The 19,856-nt window shown below is 45.6% G+C and overlaps 1 protein-coding gene across 4 annotated transcripts in view; it reads left to right on the top strand.

Moving 5' to 3' along the window:
- The first annotated feature begins 678 nt into the window (after positions 1 to 678).
- Positions 679 to 19,856, top strand: part of SETBP1 (SET binding protein 1) — a 378,123-nt gene continuing 358,945 nt past the window's right edge. The window contains exon 1 of one of the 4 annotated variants that reach the window (XM_007974168.3): positions 679 to 1,138. The gene's annotated coding sequence lies outside the window, so the exon portion shown is untranslated. The other 3 variants (XM_007974169.3, XM_007974170.3, XM_073006351.1) reach the window with 3 other exon arrangements.

Below are 19,856 nucleotides of genomic sequence, written 5' to 3'. Positions count from 1 at the left end.
TGGGGGCGGCGAGGGGTCCCGGATGCCCGTCCACGAACTGTTTTCCTTTTCCCCGGGCAAGAGACCCGCTCCCTTCAATTGACAGAAATTCACTGGGGCAGGGGGGCGGGTGGGGGAGAGGTCGCTCGCGGCTCGCTACTGGCTGCGCCTCCCCCGTCTCCGGTCTGGGAAGCGGCCCTGGGCCCTTCGGGCGAGCAGCTTGGGCGCCGGCGCCCCCTGCGAGGAAGATCGCGGGGTGACGGTCGGTACCCGCTCGGCTGGGCCGCGCTGCCGCTCCGATCCTTCTCCCTCCCGCGCCCGCGCCCTCCCCCTTCCTTTCACTAGGAGTCCGGGACTCGGAGAGGGCGCGGGAGGCAGGCACACGGGCCCGACCCCAGTCCAGCGCTCGCCGGGGACGCGGGCGGGCGGCGACGGGACGCGGCGGGGGCGCGGGGCGGGCGCGGCCATGGAGCAGCGGCGGCGGCGGCGGCAACACTAGCGACCGCGGGCGGACAAGCGGGCGGGCAGGGCCGCTGGGCGCCGCGGACCGAACTGCACAGCTCAGCAAAAGCGCCCTCGCCCTCCGCGCGCCGCCTCCTGCGAGCCCAAACCCAGCAACATTTTTAACGCTCCAACCCATCCTTTGAAGAAAAGCAAAAAAAAAAAAAAAAAAGCAAAAAAAAAAAAAAAAAAAAAAAGCATTGATCGGAGAGACGGGGATATATATATATATATAAATTTTTTTTTGGCTCCTGCTAAAATTAGCAGGGCTCGCCGCGCGCCTGTGTGCGAGTGTGTGCGAGTGTGTGTGCGTGCGGGCGTGTGTGTGTGAATGTGATTACTCCAGGACTCCTCGGGCTCCGGAGACGCCATTTTCCCCCTTGATATCTCTCTCCATAAATCGGTGGCGCGGCGGAGGCGGCCGAGTCGGGCGGGAAGCGCGGGGCCGGCCGGGGCGCCCGCCGCTCGCCGCCGCCTCCGCGCGCCCGGGGGCCCCGGCGCCCCCCGAGCTAGGGCGGCCAGCCCGCGGCTCGCCGTTTGACAGATGCTCATCGCCATGGAGTTGCCGCAGCAGCACCTTTGGGGGCTCAGGCGAGCGACCGGAGCCGGGATCTGAGCGAGCGCCGGGGCCAGCGGAGCCGGAGCCGCCGGGACATGGGTGAGCACGCGCGGCGACCTTGGCCCGGGAGCCCGGGCGCCCAGCCTCCCTCTGCGCCGCGGGCCCCCGCACGCCCGGAACCGGGGGCGACGTGTGTGCCCTGCATGCAAAAGTTCACGTCGCCTTGCTGGGTCTTTGACTTTGCACCCGGCGGGAAGGGGGAGACCGGGCCGAGGGGGCGGGATGCCGGTCCGGGCGAGGTTGCAGGAGATGGGCGCGATTCCGGCGGGCCGGCGGGTGGGCGGCGATGCTGGCTCAATTGGAGTGACTCGTTGGTGGCGGCGATGGTGGAAGCTTTGGGCTGGAGGGCTGGGAGCTTATTGAGTTTCGCCTAATCTGATCTCCCCCCCCTCCGCCCCCCGCCTTTTGCACCCTCCCTCGGTCCTGCCGCCGGCTGGCGGGGCTGGCGGGTTTGGCGTTGGAGTGGACTCGGGAGGGGGAGGGGGTAAGGAAAGGGGTGGGAAGGCAGGATTTTTTTTTTTTTTTTTTTCTCTCTTTGTAACTTGCAGGTTAAGTGGAGCTAGAGAGCTACATTGTAACCTAGTTGGATTTTTTTGGGGGGGGAATGTATCAGAATCTAACGTGTCGTTAATAGAAAGAAGAACAGGCAAGAAGTGGTCCAGCCGGCGAAGGTTGGTGTGTGCTTGTGTTGTGGCTGTGTGTTAGTCTTTTTCTTAAAAATCTTAATCAATGGATTTGAGTCTCTTTCTTAGGCTCTCTGGTTTTGGGACTCTGAAAAGATAGGAATTCCCTTAAAAGCAGACGAATGCCGTTTTGAAAGCACGCATTGTGTGCGTTTCTAGAGGAGCCGTGGGCTTGGGAATGAACGGCAGGCTTCCCCGTTCGGTGGTTTCCAGTGGGAAATCACTCCGGAAAGGGAACCCTTCGGTATCGATTTATTGTTTTTGTCTTCCAAACCATTTTCTCTTTGACCGAAATACTGTCTGAGAAGTTCCGCAGGGACAAAGTCAGGTAAACTGGACCGGGCAGATCTTTAGCAAGATGGTGATAACGGGGATGCTGTTTTCAGTGTCTGTTTGTGATGGAAGCATTGTTGGGTAATAGCAATTTCTGATCGGTAGAGCATGCTGGTTCTAAAAAAATAAGTTAACTGCCGAAATACTGTCTTCCAGCCCCCCTCCCCTGCACAGTACAGCACCTATTCCCCCCGCCCCCCCATCCAGACCGCTTACTACAAGTCTGAAATCGGATCCAACTGGAAATATTTTCATTGGAGATTGAAAGTTGTGCAATTGGAAATAGATGAGGCTAGAGGTATTGGGAGTGTGGAAAGGGAGTTCTTATTGCCCCCTGATGCTGCATTTATTCTTTATGTGTGTCTGTGTTGGATTCTCAGGGTGTGTATCTGTCTAAAAGGACTGTTGTGGGAAGGATTTCCGATTCGTTTCCGTTTCAAATAAACTGTCCTGATAATCTCACGGTTGACATCTAACGCTAAAAGGGCAATTTGTGTGTCTCTTTATCCCTGCAGAAACTCTCCTCCAAAAGGGCAGTTTATTCTGGAATTCTACAGCAGATACCTTTCCCTTCCAGCCCCTACACTCCCCCCACCTCTTGCCAACTATCCACACCTTTCCTCTTAAAGTTTAGTTGGAGTCCACTGGCATCGCTTGTTTTTCTCTTCTTTTTCCTTCTTTTTCTCTTCATTCCTTCACTCTTCATCCTGTTTTTCTTCTTTTTCTGTAGATTTATACTAAAAACTAATTTCTTGAAGTCTCTGTACTGTCACCAAAACTATCTGCCAATTTGGCACCATCTCTTACCTTCCTTTAGTAAATAGGTATGTCTCCTGTGCCCCATCCAAACTCATCTTCATGTGCAAAGCATGTAAGTGTGTGCTGTGGGAGAAAGGGGATGGGGTACAGCAGAGGTATTTGGAGAGGACGGGTGGTGTTGTGTGCAGGCCACATCTGCAACACCGGACCAGACCTGGGCATTCCTGGGACAGTTTCCTTTGCACACCCCAGCTGGGATGGGAAGGCGGAGCCAACCAGCCAGGGGCGTGTGAGGGAGGAGAAAGTTTGTAGCACTTTTAAGATGTAGCTAGTTTACAATCCCAGGTTACTCCCTCCCCTTTTTCATGATTTCTGTGGCTTCTACCATCCTTAACCCTGAGGGAGGCATGAGCTCTTTTGCTCTGACGTGGGATTCCCAGGTTTCAGAGCGAAGGTGAGGTGCTGTTTTCCCCTGTGCTTAGTCTCATTGCGTGTTCCCAGAAAAGGGTATTAAGACAGTGTTTGGGGGAAAGTCGAAAGAGGAAGAAGAAATCAAGTGTGGTTTAACAGAGTATTTGCAAACTGCAGGGAATGTAGCCCCAAAAGATATGGAGACCAGGTACCCAGAGTGTTGCTTGGCACAAGATCTCTCCTCCCCCATTAAGGTGACAAAACCAAAACCAAAACAAACTATTGGTCTTGGGAAGTTGAGTTGGTGTTAGACCTGGGCTGTGGGAGTTGCTAGCCACTACAGTAACCTGAGCTGAGCTGGGGGAGGAGGTGGTGAGCGAATGCGCCTTCGGGAGCCAGAGGAGGGAAAGGGACTCGTCTCTCTTAGCTGGGAAAATAGATGTGTCTCTGGAATAAACAAACTGGAGGTGGGGGAGGGGATGGCTTGCAGCGAACATAAGGTGGAGTGTCTGAGAGGCAGAAGTGTCGGTTAAGAAGGGGTTCTAGCTTGGGGGAAAATATCAACTGCCTTATATGTTCATGAGAGGGCTAGGCAAGTGAAGGGCTGTAATTTGATCTTTTGTATGTTAACATCAGAATGTTACATAGGAAGGCTCTGCTGGAAGGCCCAGTTCTGGACATCACACAGGGGAACTTAGAGGTATCTTTAAGTTAACCCAACAGGCCCTGCTGCCATAAGGGCTTCTGGTCATGGACTTGCCTTACTCAGAGTGAGCTACTTTGTAAATCACCTGATCTAAATAAGGGTTGGGGAAAAAGGAAACAGTGCTTGGGAGTGTCTTAGCATTTAGTTGAAAATGGTGAGTCGGGAGAGGCAGGAGGCAGGATTTTGCTGAAGAAGAAATAAATAGGTAGGTACTTTCCCCTGGATTCCCTGTTCCATTTCTCCTGTTAACTTTGAATTCCTCTATGGGATGAATCGATACTTATCTGGCACAAAAGTGTACCTCTGGGAGAGGAGAGTTCTCTCAATGTGGTCATTATTTTTAGTTGTACTTCAATCTCTGCTCCAAAGCTTCTATATAGTATGCAAAAGGAAGCAGATGAGAAATAGCTAGCTGGATAGGGCATCCTTTCTGGGTTCCTGTGGAGACACTGAAACTTGGCTGGGCCTGGACCTCCCAGAATGCCAGTTTTTATCCTTGGAGACTTGAAGTTTAAATTGAAACCAGAAAGCTATTGAAGGCAGATCCAGCCAATGAAACCCTGTTTTCTCTGATGCTCAGGAATGGGAAATAAATAACTTTTTGCTGATGGCATTTCAAGTTGCTTCAGTTTTGCTTCTGCCAGAAGAATGGGGTAAATTATTATGAACACATTAGTATTGTAACTAGGAGTTGCAGTGCTTTAAAAATGGGATGGTGTTATTGAGTTTATTCAGGCTCTCAGTGTATGGGAGAGTCCTATCAGGGGCTGGTAGTGGGAGCACAGGAGGCTGCCCTGGAGAGTTAGCAGCACTGGGCTGAAGAAAGGAAGCCTCACAGAGGTCTTGATGCACATCATTTTATCTGGTCCTGGGGTTCCTGTGAAGGGAGCAAAACAATCCAATTCCATTCCTATCCTGTGGCATGTGTTGAAACCTAGTGAGTTTCCCAAAATGTTTTAGGCCAGGAATAAGGAGTGATACCATCATGCCTATTGCCATAAGTTTGGGCTTCTTTTAGAGTGGTTTTTAAAGGCAACCCTGGTGTTTTACAAACTCTTCATGAAGTTGCACATACTTTGGCCTGCCATATACCTGAGAAGTGCAGGAAAGAAAACACACCAGGATGTCCACAGACTACAATTCATGAATGCAGAAAGATGATGCCAATCTGCATTTTTGCTTAGCTCTGAGTTTTCATTTTTCCTTTTTACTGAACTTTCTATTAGATTTTGATGCCCCCCTGAGATACATCATGTCGGGGCTGCAGAAGGTTTTGGGGGACTGTGATCATAGATGACTGAGTCGAAGCTTCTGGTCCTTACTATTCTGATTTTGAAGTTTCATAGGTTCAGTCTGGAACAGCTCTTTTTTTTAGAGGGTTCCCCCCCCCATTAGAGGGTACCATCTAAGGTTGAGGAACCATTAATTAATTAATGAATTAATTTTTGTGACAGAGTCTTTCTCTTGTTACTCAGGCTGGAGTGCAGTGGCGTGATCTTGGCTCACTGCAACTTCTGCCTCCTGGGTTCAAGCGATTCTCCTGCCTCAACCTACCAAGTAGCTGGGATTACAGGCATCCACCACCATGCCTGGCTAATTTTTGTATTTTTAGTAGAGACAGGGTTTCACCATGTTGGCCAGGCTGCTCTTGAACTCCTGACGTCAGGTAATACACCTGCCTTGGCCTCCCATAGTGCTAATGGCCTCCCATTATAGGCGTGGGCCACCGCGCCTGGCTGAGGAGCTATTTTTTTTTTTTAATGGCCCTTAGCTTAGAAACCAGCAGTTGACTTCCTACCCTGTTCACAGCAAATGATACCAGGTAAAGAATGTGAACAGCCCTGAAGTCCACAGAGTCCTCTGGGAGGTAGCCGCCACCCCCTCCCAGGAGCCCATGATGGTTAATGATCAGCAGACCCCGGTAAAACAATTGTAGGCAAAGCCAGCTGAGCTGACCCTGAGGTAGGCAGAGGCTCTGCCACTCCAAGTGCTGAGGAGGAATAGGGGATGAATGGTGAGCAGATAAGAGTTTTAGAACTTTGTCAGCTTGGAAAAATGCTTCTCTGATCCAACTTATCTTTTCCCACCAAAAATACCCCCTTTCATATGCATGGCATTTTGTTCTTTTCAAAAATATCTTTATATGGCTTCCGCCCCCTTGATTCTCCTAAGGAGGAAGGCCAGATAAGCATTTTATCTCCGTTCAGAGAATGAGGCAACTGATACACTGGGTTGCCTGAAATGACACAAGTTGGTGGCCAACCTGGGGCCAGACGGCTGTGGCAAAGTGTGAAGAGCCTCACATCTGAAGTGACAAGATCCGCTTTGGATTGTGTCCCCGTACTTCCCAGTTAAATGACCCCCGTCAAGTCAGTTAACCTCTCTGAGCCTCCGGAACCTAATCAGTAAAATAAAGATAAAGATGCTTACCCTGCCTACTTCATGGGGGTTACGAGGATTAAATAATACCAGCTAATTTCTGTAATTGAACTCTGGGAGGATTTTCATGCTGCCTCCTGGAAACTGGTGCCTGGGATTATTGTTGCCATAGCCCAGTAATTAATAACCCCTTGGAATGATCAGAAATGCCCACAAGGGCTCCTGGTGTTCTAATAATTCAACTGATGTCCATATAACTGTTGAATTATTAGATGCCTACTATGCCATGTGCTTTCTGAGACTCAAAGTCTCAGGTAATATCCAGTTGGACTCAAAGATGTCCCAGTATTCGGGAAATGCTCTTTGAGTTAAGGATCAGCCAGAGAAAAGGAAAAAGATGTGCAAACACACAAGGAAGGGAGGCGAGGTGGAGAGAATGAGGGGGAGGTTTTCCATCAGGAAACCGCAATACTTAAGCAATGGCACTCAGGACAGAATTTCTAGCCTCTCTAAAGAAAAGAACTAATAGCAGGGTTGCCGCCGTCCCAGCAATTCCAGTAAGTTCTCCAGAATCAGGAAAGTTCTTCACAGCCCATTTGTTCCCTGACTCTTCTGTGTCCCTCCTTTTACCCTTTCTCATGAGAGCTGGTTTGCCCAGTCTGGCAGCCAGCAGCAGGCACTTTGCAGTGTTCTCGATTGAACCCCGATTTTATGCAATATGCCCGAGGCTCTGTTGTCAGACTGGTTTTTTCACTGACTCTGGACATTCTGAACATCTTCCTGCCTCCACACCTCAGCTGTCTCTGTGTTGTCACCTCCAGGTGGAAAGTGCCCTGACTAGTCCCTTATAACGAGAGCCTTGACCTCTTAGGCCAACTAGTTGCACCCAGCCTCCTCCCTGGGGGCTAACTAGTTCCTTCCTCCCAGCTCTCAGCTCCTCATCCCAAGTTCCCAGAGCAAGGCACCCAGCTTATGCTGCCTTGCTATTTGTTGTCACTTACACCCCCAAGCTCTGAGCCCTTGAAGAAGGGGACAGGTTTTCCTACACAGCCTGAGCCTTATTTATTAATGATTTTTTTTGTTTCCTGAATGAATCACAGCATTTATGAAGAGATAGAATATTGAAAGTCAATGTTGTTTAAGGTGTATTAATGCTCTGCGTTATGAAGCAACACAGTGAGGGCCCCGTAGACAGTGTGAATAGTAACTACTTTAAGCCAATGATAATGGCTTTTTATATTTTCAGCTGCTTTTCAGGGGCAATCAACCCAAAGTTTCTCCCTTAAAGTTTAAGAGTGAAGCATATTTTACCACATGTGCATCCTTTCAGTCACCGATTCACTCATTCAGTCATCAAATATTTATTAATAATAATAGTGCCTACCAGAGTCTCATTGTGACTCTAACACACATAGCTCTTGACTTTCTCTGAAAATTCCAATTGTATTTTTTGTCCATCTTGCTCATTTTGGCACTTAACCATACAGTCATCTTTGTTGCTTAAGTCCAAATGCTTTTCCACTCTTCAGTGATGGTGTGAGCCTGGCCACAGTGGAAAACAGAGAAGGCTGAGGAGGCTGGGTGCAACTGGTTGGCCTAAGAGGTCAAGAAGGCTGAGGCAGAAAGCAGCCTGGGCTCACACCTATTAGCATATGATGTGGGACAAGCTACATTGCCTTTCTACTGTTGTACAGTAAAAAAGTTTGGATTGGTATAGAGTGTCCCTTCTAAAATTCTGTGATTCTATAGCTAGAGGTGTCCTAGGAATGTTAAGGATTTCTTAAAGGTCAGAGCTCCTCAAACCCCTTTAAAGGCACCCCCAACAACTGTCCAAACCAATCCCACCGAGGATTTATGCACTTTGCTAAATGTTTGATGGGCTGAAAGAGTTACAGAAAGGGAAGGTGGTGCGCTGGGGTAAGTAGGATTGGGGTGAGCACTCATTAGAACACTGGAGTCAGTCTTGGAGGACCGGGAAGGGGAGAGGAGGCAATGGTGAGCTGAATGTGAGAACACACCACTAAAAGTAATGTGGAAGGAAGAAAGGGATTACATTATCCACATCTCTTTTGAACTGGTTCTCTTTGGTAAAATAACTGACTCGAATCAAGGAAGACGGAACAGACAAAGACAGTTTCTAGGAAGTCCAGAAAATATTCTGTAGTTGGGCTTTGCTGCTGCTTCCTGTCAGGTGGCATCGGGAAACCCTGCTATGGATACTTTACTCATGTCATGGATCTAGGGGGCTGGATGTCATTTCTCCATGTAGATTCTAAAGAGCATGAAGTCTTGGGCCATTCCTGGGTTCCTGGGATGTCCTCTCCCTCCCCACAGCACCTGGTCTGCCTGTGTTGCAGCATGTGTTCAATAATAGCTAATAGGTTGCTTTGTGTGCATTTTGAGATCAGATACAGTGACCTACAGTCTGCAAAACCAGAGCCGCCTTTGATTTGGGTTGGAGTAGGATCAAGGAAATTGGGCTTTGGCCTAAGGTACTGTAAAAGTTCTGTGGGATTGATGAAGTACCTGGGAGCATACTGGTTGGATATTTAGGAAGAGGAAGCCTCTTCAAGCCACTGAAATGCTACAGTTGCTTTTAGCCCAGGATCTAGTAAAGGATTAGGGATGAAAAAGGAGCTTGTAATATTGTTAGCCAAATTTAGTAAAAAGCAATTTCTTCAATATTCCCTTTATCTGCCAATGATTTTCAGTTCTGTCAGTGGAAAGGAGCTTCTTGGAGTTTGAATTTGTGGCTTGGAGAATGGTTGAGATGGAGAAGCTGAATTTGATGGAACCAACATAGTAGCTCATCAGAAGCAATGGGGGCACCAATATGCTTGTAGCAGAATAATGAAATCTGCATGGCAGGTCCCGTACAGTTGTTGGTGTCTCTTTCTGTGACCTATTGTTATTTGAGCAATGAGACCTTTGATTTTTTTCTTTCTTTGTTTTTTTTTTTTTTTTTTTGAGACGGAGTCATGCACTGTCATGATCTCTGCTCACTGCAACCTCCACCTCCTGGGTTCAAGCGATTCCCCTGCCTCAGCCTCCCAAGTATGGGATTACAGGTGCGTGCTACCATGCCCAGCTAATTTTTTGTATTTGTTGTAGAGACAGGGTTTCACCACATTGGCCTGGCTGATCTCGAACTCCTGACCTCGTGATCCGCCTGCCTCGGCCTCCCAAAGTGCTGGGATTACAGGTGTGAGCCACCACGCCTGATGAAGACCTTTGATTTTTAAAAAAGTATTGATTAATAGTAATGACTAAAAGGGATGATTTGATGTGAAACTCTGTGAACCTTTCTACTCATTACACTTTAGAGCTCTATTGCGATTGGTGTTTTGATCCACAAATATTTATTAAAATATCAGCATTGCAGATTGTGTGAGCCATTGTGCCTGGTACACTTGGTTGGGAAAGACCTGCTATGAGATGTGGCTTTTGTGCTGGCAGAGTGGGCAGTGTATCTGCAGATATGTGCTTTGCTGAAATGGAAAGCATTCTTCTGCAGCCAAAGTAGGAGCATGATCCAAAATGGAATTTTGCTATTTGTGTGATCAGGCTGAAGGTATAGTCAGGGAAGATTTCAGAGTATGCGTTTAGGATTTGATGGAAGTTGTAGAACAAGGGGACATTCTTGGCGAGTAGAATAGCTTTGGCATAGGGGCAGCAGGGGGACAGAGTTCAAATGTGATTTGAGAATTGCCTAAAGGAAACACATACTAATTTTGAACATGTACTGCATCTGGCAGAAGCAGCACAGCCCTTAAGATGGCTGACATTGAGGGGCAGACACCCCTACAGCAGACACCTTTATGGTCTGAGGTCTTCTGTCCACAAAGAGAAGGATAAAACCCAGGGCCCTCTATGTTGGACTCAATATACCTGTTATAATTCAAACTAATCAAGTTTCCAACTCTCTGATTTAGCAAAAATTGGTTTGTTCATTGACATTATTATTAATTGTGACCAGACTCTGATAGGTGCTGTGGGGACCCCAAGAGATGGAGTGAAAGATACTCTACGAGCTCATGAAAACCAGGGGAGGAGGAGCAGCAGCCAGCCCTGTACGCCAAAGTGCTGAATTGTAGTGGGAGCCCGAGGGAGTTAGTATCTCCAAGGGTTAGTCAGATCAGAGAAAGCTTCCAGGAGTAGGTGGAACTTGAGCTGAGTCATCGACAATGGAATAGTCTTGGGTAGGTATGGAGCACCAGGGAAGATCATCCACTTGGGAATGTAGAGGGAGAAAGGAGAACAGTTCAGCATAGGGCTCTGTGGAGTGTAAGGCAGCAAGACAGATGGGATGGTGTCCTGTGAGAAACAGGCCAAGGATTCATCTCCCCTAAGCTGAAATTGGGAGGCATGCCCACAGCTTTCCAAGTGCAGGAAGAGCAGTCTTGGGGAGCAGGTGGGTGTGCCTGTCAGAGACTTCCACACATACCACACATGAAAGAATGCTGACAGCTGACTCTGCCTCCCGCTGCTAGGTCCTGTCCGCTACCAACTCTTCAGCCTGGGGTTCAAAAGAGGTATCTTTAGAACAAGAAATGAAATGATATATAAGCATTTGGAATGGGGATGGGCCACTCTGGGGAACATAAAACTCTATGATACTGGTACTTATTTCCAAGTGTTTAATGTATAATTGGAGAAGGAAATATAGAAGATTCAGTAACAAGGCAATGTTTAATGACAGTACAAGATAGCTAGAGGAGGTATATCATAGAGAAAGGAAAGTGAAGCTGGTATTTGTTTAGTTCTCTGGTATGCTTAGCATCTCCTTTGCAGCAGAAGCACAAACATATATGTGCCAGATTATGCTTTATGTTGAAATGACGATGAACAAAGCAATGGCTGAATCAGATGGTTGAGAAGTCAAGGAATTTGAATTAAAACTGAACAGGTAGTGAGGTGAAAGTTAGAAGGCTTTGAAAGACTTTATTAGTATCTGTTAGATTGTTCAGTTTATCCTCATTGCCTCCAAGTATGTCTACCATTTCCATTCTCAATTTGCAAATGGTGTGGTGGAGGACCAGAGTTTTCAGGGACCAGTAATATCGAGTATTTGAAGACTGGTGGCTCTATGGTTAAAATAACATTTGGAGTCAGACACAACTTCTCCTGTGATTCAACAAATCTCTCAACTTTAATTTTCTTATCTGTAAAATGGTTATGTCTCTGGGTTAAAATCAGAGAATAAATCAGGGTTAAATAGTATAATAAACTTAAATCAGATGAAAAACGTAAATAAACTTAGAGAATACCTGATGTATGTTAACAATTCAGATTATTTTCTTTACCATGTGAATCTCTCCACCCTATATGGACAGGAAATATTTTGGTCACAGTTACTTCTTTCAAATCTACTATTTTTAACCTATTTTGGCATTGTGCTGCACATATTATTTATCTTTTTTTTTTTTTTCCTGCAAGATTCTGTGAAGAGCATTAGGAAAGGCAGATGAGAAAACTGATGCCTAAGACAGTTTAAGTGACGTGGCAATTCAGATGGCACACTGGTTTTAGAACTCATATATGTAGAAGCAACTAACAACTTTTGGTCAAAAGTTGGCATCACTTTGTGTTTTAGATACCTCATGATGTCAAAGTAAGAGGCTTTGTAATCATATATACCTCGATTTGATTGTGAATCTGGCACAGAAAGTGTGTGCTCTTGAGTAAATCATTAACCTTTCTGGACCTTAATTTCCAGGTCTGTAAAATGAGGACAAGATCTTCTGCATCACAGTGCTGTTGTGTGAATTAAATTGACAATGACTGTAAAGAGCTCAGCACAAGTTAGTGGTAATGTTTAACCACCCCCCTCCCCACCCTTTCACTACAGGAGAACACTTTTCCTTGACTGCACAGAGGAACACAGGCACAAGTAAGTCATCAAAGCCAGAGCTCAACCTACAAACTTGATTGGCCCAGGCACGACTGTAGAGATTTTTCCCCAGGGAGCAAAGACACAAGGGTCATGCTGTTGTGTTGTGTTATTGGTTCCCAGAGGAGACACTGTTTTTTGCAGCTAGAGCTGGAATTGTTTAATGGATAGTATGTCAGACCTCAGGTCTCAGAAGTTTAATCTCCTTTCCTTATCATAGAGATCCCTGAGTACAGAGAACAATGGCATATGCTTAGTTTTGTCTTAGGCTCAGCCACTCCAGCCAGGCTGAGCTGCAGAGTCAGCAGAATCTGAAAAAGATGTGGAAGGTACCAGTCCTGGCTTTGAAGGGCTTCTAGTTGAGGAGACAAGGCTCAGTACCTGGGAATGTCAGAGCTGGAAGGGGCCACAGAGCTGAACTCTTGTTCTCTGATCTCAATTCTACATATAATGATGGGAAGACTTAGGGAGAAAAAGGAACTTGCCCAAGGCCACCAGCTCTAAATGGTGGAGGAGGGATTGGAATGTGGAATTCCTGACTGTACCCAGTATTATTTCCTCCATGAGACAAACTGGAAACAAGAGAAGAGCAATAATCAAACAACAGCTAAATGATCAGGTTAGCAGATACAAAGGAAACTAGTTGTCTGTGCTTCTCACTGTGTAGGAAGATGGAGGAGGTTGGTCTTCAACTCCTGTCCCTCAGGGCTTGACTTGGAGTCTTAGAAGAGACGGCAGCACTTAGCCAAAGGCTAGCATGGTGACTGACTATAGAAGTAAATCAAATGTAACAAAAAAATTTGCACACTTAGTAAGGTGATCCCAGTATGTTCTTTCATGATTATTATCTCATTTAATCTTTAATTACTTCTTGAAACAACCCTTCAGGTAGAATTATTACCCCATTTCCAAATGAGACTTGAAAAGATTAAAAATGTTTCCTAAGAACACAATTACTAAGTGGGAAAGAGAGGCTAAGAAATCTAAACCTATGACATCAAATCAGAACTGCTTCCATTCTTCTTTTTAAGGAGAAACATGGCTTGAACATTTACTGTTGGACGGTTACTCCCAGTGTTCTCTATGCTACGAGCTGTGCAGAGATGCATTTGAAATATAGCCCTGTCCTCATGGAGCTCGTGGTCTAGTGAGAGAGATAGACAGGTAAATAAAATACTGCAACGGAGCTTGCCAAATGCTTTGTGATAGCAGAATGACCAGGGAAGTGAGAGCAAGACCATGTGTTTGTGTCTGTCTGTCTGTCTGTGTGTATGTCTGTGCACATGTGTATGCAGGAAGAGGTAGAAAAGGAGGTTCCAGCCAGTCTCCGTGAAGGAGGTGAAACGTGACCCAATTCTTGCAGGATGACAAGAGTTAACCATGTAGAGAAAAGAGAAAGGACAAGCCAACCAGAGGATCTATCAGGGAATCATATACAGTAATGCCCATCAGTGGGACTCAGGAGATCTGCAGCTTATGAGATGCTGCTAGAGCATGTGGTATGTGAAGTACTCTGGAAATGCTGCTTGGAAGAGGTAAAATGTGATCAGGAACATACCACACAAGTGCAGAGTATAAAAACACCACTAAGCAGGAGCTTTGTCGTTTGCTGTAGACAGGTGATGTATCTGCAGGGTCAGAGAACCGTGGTGTAGAGCTGCTCTTGCCTTTGCCGATTGAGAGTTGGTAAGAGCTGGGACACTTGCTGGATTTACCAGTGTTGATGGAGCATTTACTCTGGGTGTTTCTGCAGCAGGAAGGAATTCCGGAAAGATTACTCAGTAATAGGCACCTGAGTCAAGTGGTGTCTGTCTGACCTCTCATTCAGCATTCACTGAACGAATAATTTGGAGTGTCTCTCTGTATCAGGAACTGTGCCAGGACCTGGGGATGACCTTGGTGAGCCAAATAGGCACAGATCTTACCTTCAAGGGCTTATCTAGTGCAGAAGGCGGAGTTTGAAACCAAGAATGGCACAAATATTTAATTATATAATAAATGTTAGGAAAGACAAGTTCTAGCCTACAAAGGCACAAAATGGTGAGTTATGATCTGGTTTGCGATGCTCAGGGAAGAGGCATTTAACGTCAGCCTGAGTAATGAAGAAGTGCTAACTCCAGGGGAGCAAGAGGAAGATTCCAGGTGCATGCAAAGTCCCATGAAGTCAGTTGTGACTCCCCACCAAAATACCTTAGAAGACATAAAGAAGGATGAATAATCAACCACTCCCAAAGCCAAAGTCAGACAGTCAGTCTCTTGCCAGAATCTGACAAGAGATTCTTATAACTATAGGCCAGTGAGTCTAGGTGGAAAATACAATCTCTTCCTCATCTGTAATTAGGTAGGATCTCACTCCATCTTTTTACACCATTTGCCTTCGTAATCAGAAGATTCACAGTTTCTGTCAACCAGAAAAGCAGGCAGTCATCAAGTCTACTGTATGGGCAGCTTGAACAAAGCCAGTTAAAGACTTCCCTCCATGACGTCATTATGCATATTCTCAAAGACTATAGCTTTCAGAAAACAAATGGGCAAGAGTGGGAAGGGGAGTTCTGGGAGGAGTGGAAGTAGGGCATTGACTTCTGGGCAGAGGTGTTGCTTCAAGTAAAGCTCTGAGGTGAGCATGGAGTCTTTGTCACAGGGTGTATTGTGAAGTCTAGCTGTTCAGCTGGTTTTGTGAATCCAACAGAAAAGACTCTTCTCAGTTCAGCAACACAATAGTGGATGGATGTGTACTCTCAGTGGTATTCTAGTATATGCTTAACACTCCAGATTTTTTAAAAGCACTGACTTGTAAAGTTTGCTCGTTCTTATGGTGTAAACACTCCCACCATGGCTGAGTTTATTTATTTATTTGTTTGTTTGTTTGTTTTTGGAGACAGAGTCTCGCTCCCTTGCTCAGGTTGGAGTGCAGTGGCGTAATCTTGGCTCTCTGCACCCTGAGCCTCCCGGGTTCAAGTGATTCTTCTGCCTCCGCCTCCTGAGTAGCTGGGATTATAGGTGCGTGCCACCACGCCTGACTAATTTTTGTGTTTTTAGTAGAGATGCGGTTTCGCCATGTTGGCCAGGCTGGTCTTGAACTCCTGACCTCAGGTGATGCACCCGCTTCAGCCTCCCAAAGTGCTGGGATTACAGACATGAGCCACCATGCCCCATGACTGAGTTTTAAGCTACCAACTTAATGCCACTGAATGTGGAGCTGGGGAGAGATACACACAGTGGGCTCTTACGAGCCCGTAGGCACTAGCTTCAGCGCATCCTCATTACTGTTCACTAGAACTTGATATGGTCTCTGATAAGAGGAGTAACTTGAAGAGGAGGATGTGACTGGCTTCACAATGGGTAGAACGTATTCCACTTCTTCCTCTGTAGTCCAGTACTTCCTCTGTAGGCTAGACTCTCTCCTCATGAGAGCATGGAGCAAAGAAACAGAACCCAATACAAGGCCTCCTGAGGTGGAAGAAACACTTAAAACGAGTTAAAGGAACAATATCAGGAAAATTAGTTAATCCAACAGCAACATTAGAGTTTCAGAAAGCTACCTGGCATCTTCAACAAGAAGTATGACCCGTAGAAAAGGAGCATTAAGAAACAAGGAGGGAGCATGCTGTGATGAAAAGACATTAGCGCCAACTGAAAAGTTGGTGCATAAAGTAAAAGATTGCAGGGATACAAAATGTGCAGTTGCAGAATTTAAAGAATCCACAGTGAAGTCAATAAAGGCAAAGGGGGCATGGAAAATAGAATCAAATCAAATTGGTATTATGGAGAACAGATTGGGGTATGTTTTCCCACAAGGCAAAAGAAGGAAAGAAAAGCAGCGAGAGAGAAAACGATAGAAATGGAGAACAGAGATGAGAGCTCTAAACTCAGAATTATAGGAAAAACTTTGAAAGAAGTAAGAACCATTTAATGGAAGAAATTACCAAAGGAATAATTGAAGGGAACATTCCTGAACTAGAAAGAACCTGTATCTACAGATCCAAAAGACTCATTATGTTCCAGGAAAATTAAAGGGAGAGAGCTCCACACTACACTCATTTTGTCATTAATAAAATTCTAACATAATGAAAAAGAAAGTCTTCAATTATAAACACATAAAGCAAGTTGCCTATAGAGGAAACCAAACCAGGCCAGCCTCTGTTTTCTCTTCATTACTTTAAATGCTGAAAGACATTCTACGAAGTTTTGAGGCAAAAAGTTTTCTAGCCTGAGAATTATCTAGTCAACCCAGTGTCTTTTACATGTGAAGATGAAAGAAATGCCTTGTGGTATGGGAATTTGCAGAGTCCAGAGCCAAGGGAGGACTGAGGATGAAGAGCTTGGGGAAGTTTGCAAAACTTCAGGAATGAAGCAGAGCACTCTTCCTGTATTTGGGATTGTTTGCCTTTAAGACCTGAGAGGTGCACGTGTTGTTCATGTTTATTTTGTAATAAGGAGCATGGAGTTCTACTACCAAGAAATACGGTAAAACATTTTTAAAAAGTAAAAACCATAAACTAGTGAAGTAGGCCAGGTAACTATCATTTTTTTTTTCTACTTTGTTGATGAGACACTGAGGCTGAAAGAGGCTTATGAGGGCTCCTAAGTGGCAGAACTAGGCCAGGAATTCACTTCTTTTGACTCCTGTTGAATATACTAAGGGCCCTATCTCTACCACCTTGTCCTTTTGGAAAGCAACAGTCAGGATGACAGTGGCCTGTATGTACATGGCACCTGGGCAAAGCAGAAGAGCAAAGTGAATGAATGATGCTGGGAAGCCCAGCTTGAGTTGCTTTGTTCATTTGTTAATTCAGCCATCCAGCATTTCTTGAATGTTCATTATGTGTTGGGCATGGTGCTAGGTGTTAGGATTATGTGGATGAATACAACACAAGTCCTGCCTGTTCCCAAGAGACTCACGGTACTGCCGTAAGGGAGAAATACCCTCATGTACTTGATAATAATGCCTATGATCTAGCAACTTGACAGGGGTAATCATATAGACCAGGCACAGTCTAAGACATTGGCTCTGACTCTAGGCCTTCAGAACCACCGAGAGGGCTTGGTAAAAGCCGGCGTGTTGGGCCGCAGCTCTGGAGCCCTGATTCAGTAAGTGGAGCTCAAGAACTTGCATTTCCACCAAGCTTCAGAATAAGTAAGAGTTCCCCAGTTGGAGAATGTATTTTAGACTAGGAAAAAATATTCCATCTGGCAGTTTTGGAGGGGAGGGAGGAAGTACTCTGGAACTTATTTGGGTATAAGACACATCTAGCCAAGCAGGATTCCCCTGGCCATTCGGAGAAATAATTCTCTAGGTTCATGCTGTTCATTTTGGAGTGTACCCATAGGTCTATGGCTCTGCAGGGCAAAATTACTAAGTGTTGAGTGTGAAAGAGACTTTAGTCCCAACCCATTCATTGCTAAGGCAAGTGTGGGTCATAAGAGATCCACAAAGTGTGGGTAAAAGACTCAGAGTGGCTTGTCTAGCATCTGACTGCCTGTGAACAGCAGAGCTAGGAATAAAGACTGAGTTTTGGACTCCTATCTCAGTATTCTTTCCAAATACATCTATTTCCTTTCCTTGCCCTTTTGTTTGCTTGGGGCTGACAAGGCTGTTATCTCCTAAGCAATTTTATCTTTCCTATCCTCCTCCACTCCCAGCCCCCATTGCCGCTCTGCCCAAGTCCTGCAGGCAGTCATACAAGGGTTAACTTTTGTTGGACTGAAGGCCTGAGCCAAGTACAGAGTGTCCATTGTGTGCCCGCCCCCTCAGGAGGAGTCACTGACTGCTGGAATGTGACAAGGCAAAACATTTTTACCTTGCCTTGGCTTCCCCAACTCCGTGAGTGCGTGAGCCTGTGCGTGTACTCACACGCGTGTTTTGGCAGGGCTGAATCACAAGAGGACTCGCAGTTGACACCCAGACTCACCAAAAAACTGAACTGTGAATTTGGGGAGGCAGGTACGTGCTGGGAAGAAAGCTAAAAGAGAACAACAGCTTTGTGTGCTGATGAAGTAAACAGACAGGTTAGGTTTCTTTGCTGTTTCTTTTGAAAGCTTATTTTATTTTTCTAAGATGAGGGTCACATATGGACACCAGGGGCTGGATTATGATCCTCAGGATAGGCAGCAAATTTGGCCAGGGCTGCTGCCTGGGTGGGTGGACCTGCAGTGGGAGTAATTTGAACTATAAGACTTTGAATAGCTGTCAGGGTGCAAAGCCATTTTCATTCAGAAAAAAACCTTGAAGTCCTCCAAGCACCTAGTCCTGCAATGGGTGCTATAGGTAATGTCAGCATTATATAACCACAGTTAGTCTCAGCCTGAGGCTGAGCTACAATCATGTAAGAAAAATAAGATTTATATGCTCAAAACAACTAGAAGACAATACAAGGCTGGTATTTAGGGACGAACTATACAGCTGGGTGCAATGTCAGTCCACCCAAGGAGTGAGCACCATCGTCTGGAGTTTATAGAATGTTGCCATGGAGAAGTGAAGACTTGGGGATGACCTGGAAATATGGAAAGGCTTGGGATCTTTTTATGCATTTGTTTATTCATTCCTTCATGCAACAAACATTCAGCGAACACCAATTGCATGGCCGGCATTGCAAGGATGAGAGGAAGTGGATATAAGAACAGATTCTGTATATTTTGAAAAATACCGAAAGAACTATGTATAACATTGCTGTGGAGACTAGTTTGACTTGAGTAGTGAGTGCAAGTTGGTGGCTAATTTGCTTTGGTCTTTTAAGGTGAGACAAGTATGAAAAGTCTGGAATAGACGAATTCCTAAAGATTAAGGCTATTTGAAACTGCATTACTGTTTTACCTACAGTATTTATTATGACATACTCACATTGCCCTGGTTTGGGTCTTCAAGCAACATGAATGAAATTTCAGCTGAACCTTCTTATGGCCCCCTGCCTCTAACATCAGTTTCTCTTAATCCCACCCTCACACCATGTATCGGAATTATCTTACTAAAGCATAGCTTTGATATTATTCCTTCCCCGCTGCCATTTCTTAAATGGCTTCACATTCCCTGTAAGATAAAATCCAAACTCGTTAGTGCAACATTCAAGGATGTTCATGACTTTGCCATGACCTTTTATTTCTAGCCGTATCTCTCACAGGTTTCCAGTTTCTACCATACTTCCTAGCCAAACATCAATTCCCTCTTTCTTCTGCATAACCCTGCACATGGCTGCCTGGGACGTGGCATCATGCCTTCCCTTTATCTGCCACGTCTTCCTTCTTCCTGCTCTACCTAGGAAACCTCCATCAAGATCAAAGATCTGTCTTATATTCTCCTTGAAGCCTTTCTGTGTAGTTTCCTAGCTATCTACACCTTGCCCAAGTGGAAAAAACTTTTTCTTCCTTTTGATTCTGTCCTTTCTTACAGTACATATAAAGTTCTGCTTTGTTTTAGAGTGATTTGTCAAATCTCCCATCAAAAGCATAACTTCCTGGAGGAAAGAGATTGTATTGTCCTTGTATCTTAGTATTTTGATTTGAGGAGAACTGAAAAAAAAATTTTTTGAATTGAATTTTTTTTTATGGCTCTCTTATGACTTGAATTTTAAGTTTTGGAACTTTGTCTTGTACACGTAG

Source organism: Chlorocebus sabaeus, chromosome 18 (assembly GCF_047675955.1).
Source record: "Chlorocebus sabaeus isolate Y175 chromosome 18, mChlSab1.0.hap1, whole genome shotgun sequence".
NCBI classification, from domain to species: domain Eukaryota; kingdom Metazoa; phylum Chordata; class Mammalia; order Primates; family Cercopithecidae; genus Chlorocebus; species Chlorocebus sabaeus.
The sequence above is the reverse complement of the archived record's forward strand: the minus strand, read 5'-3'. Positions and strand labels throughout refer to the sequence as shown.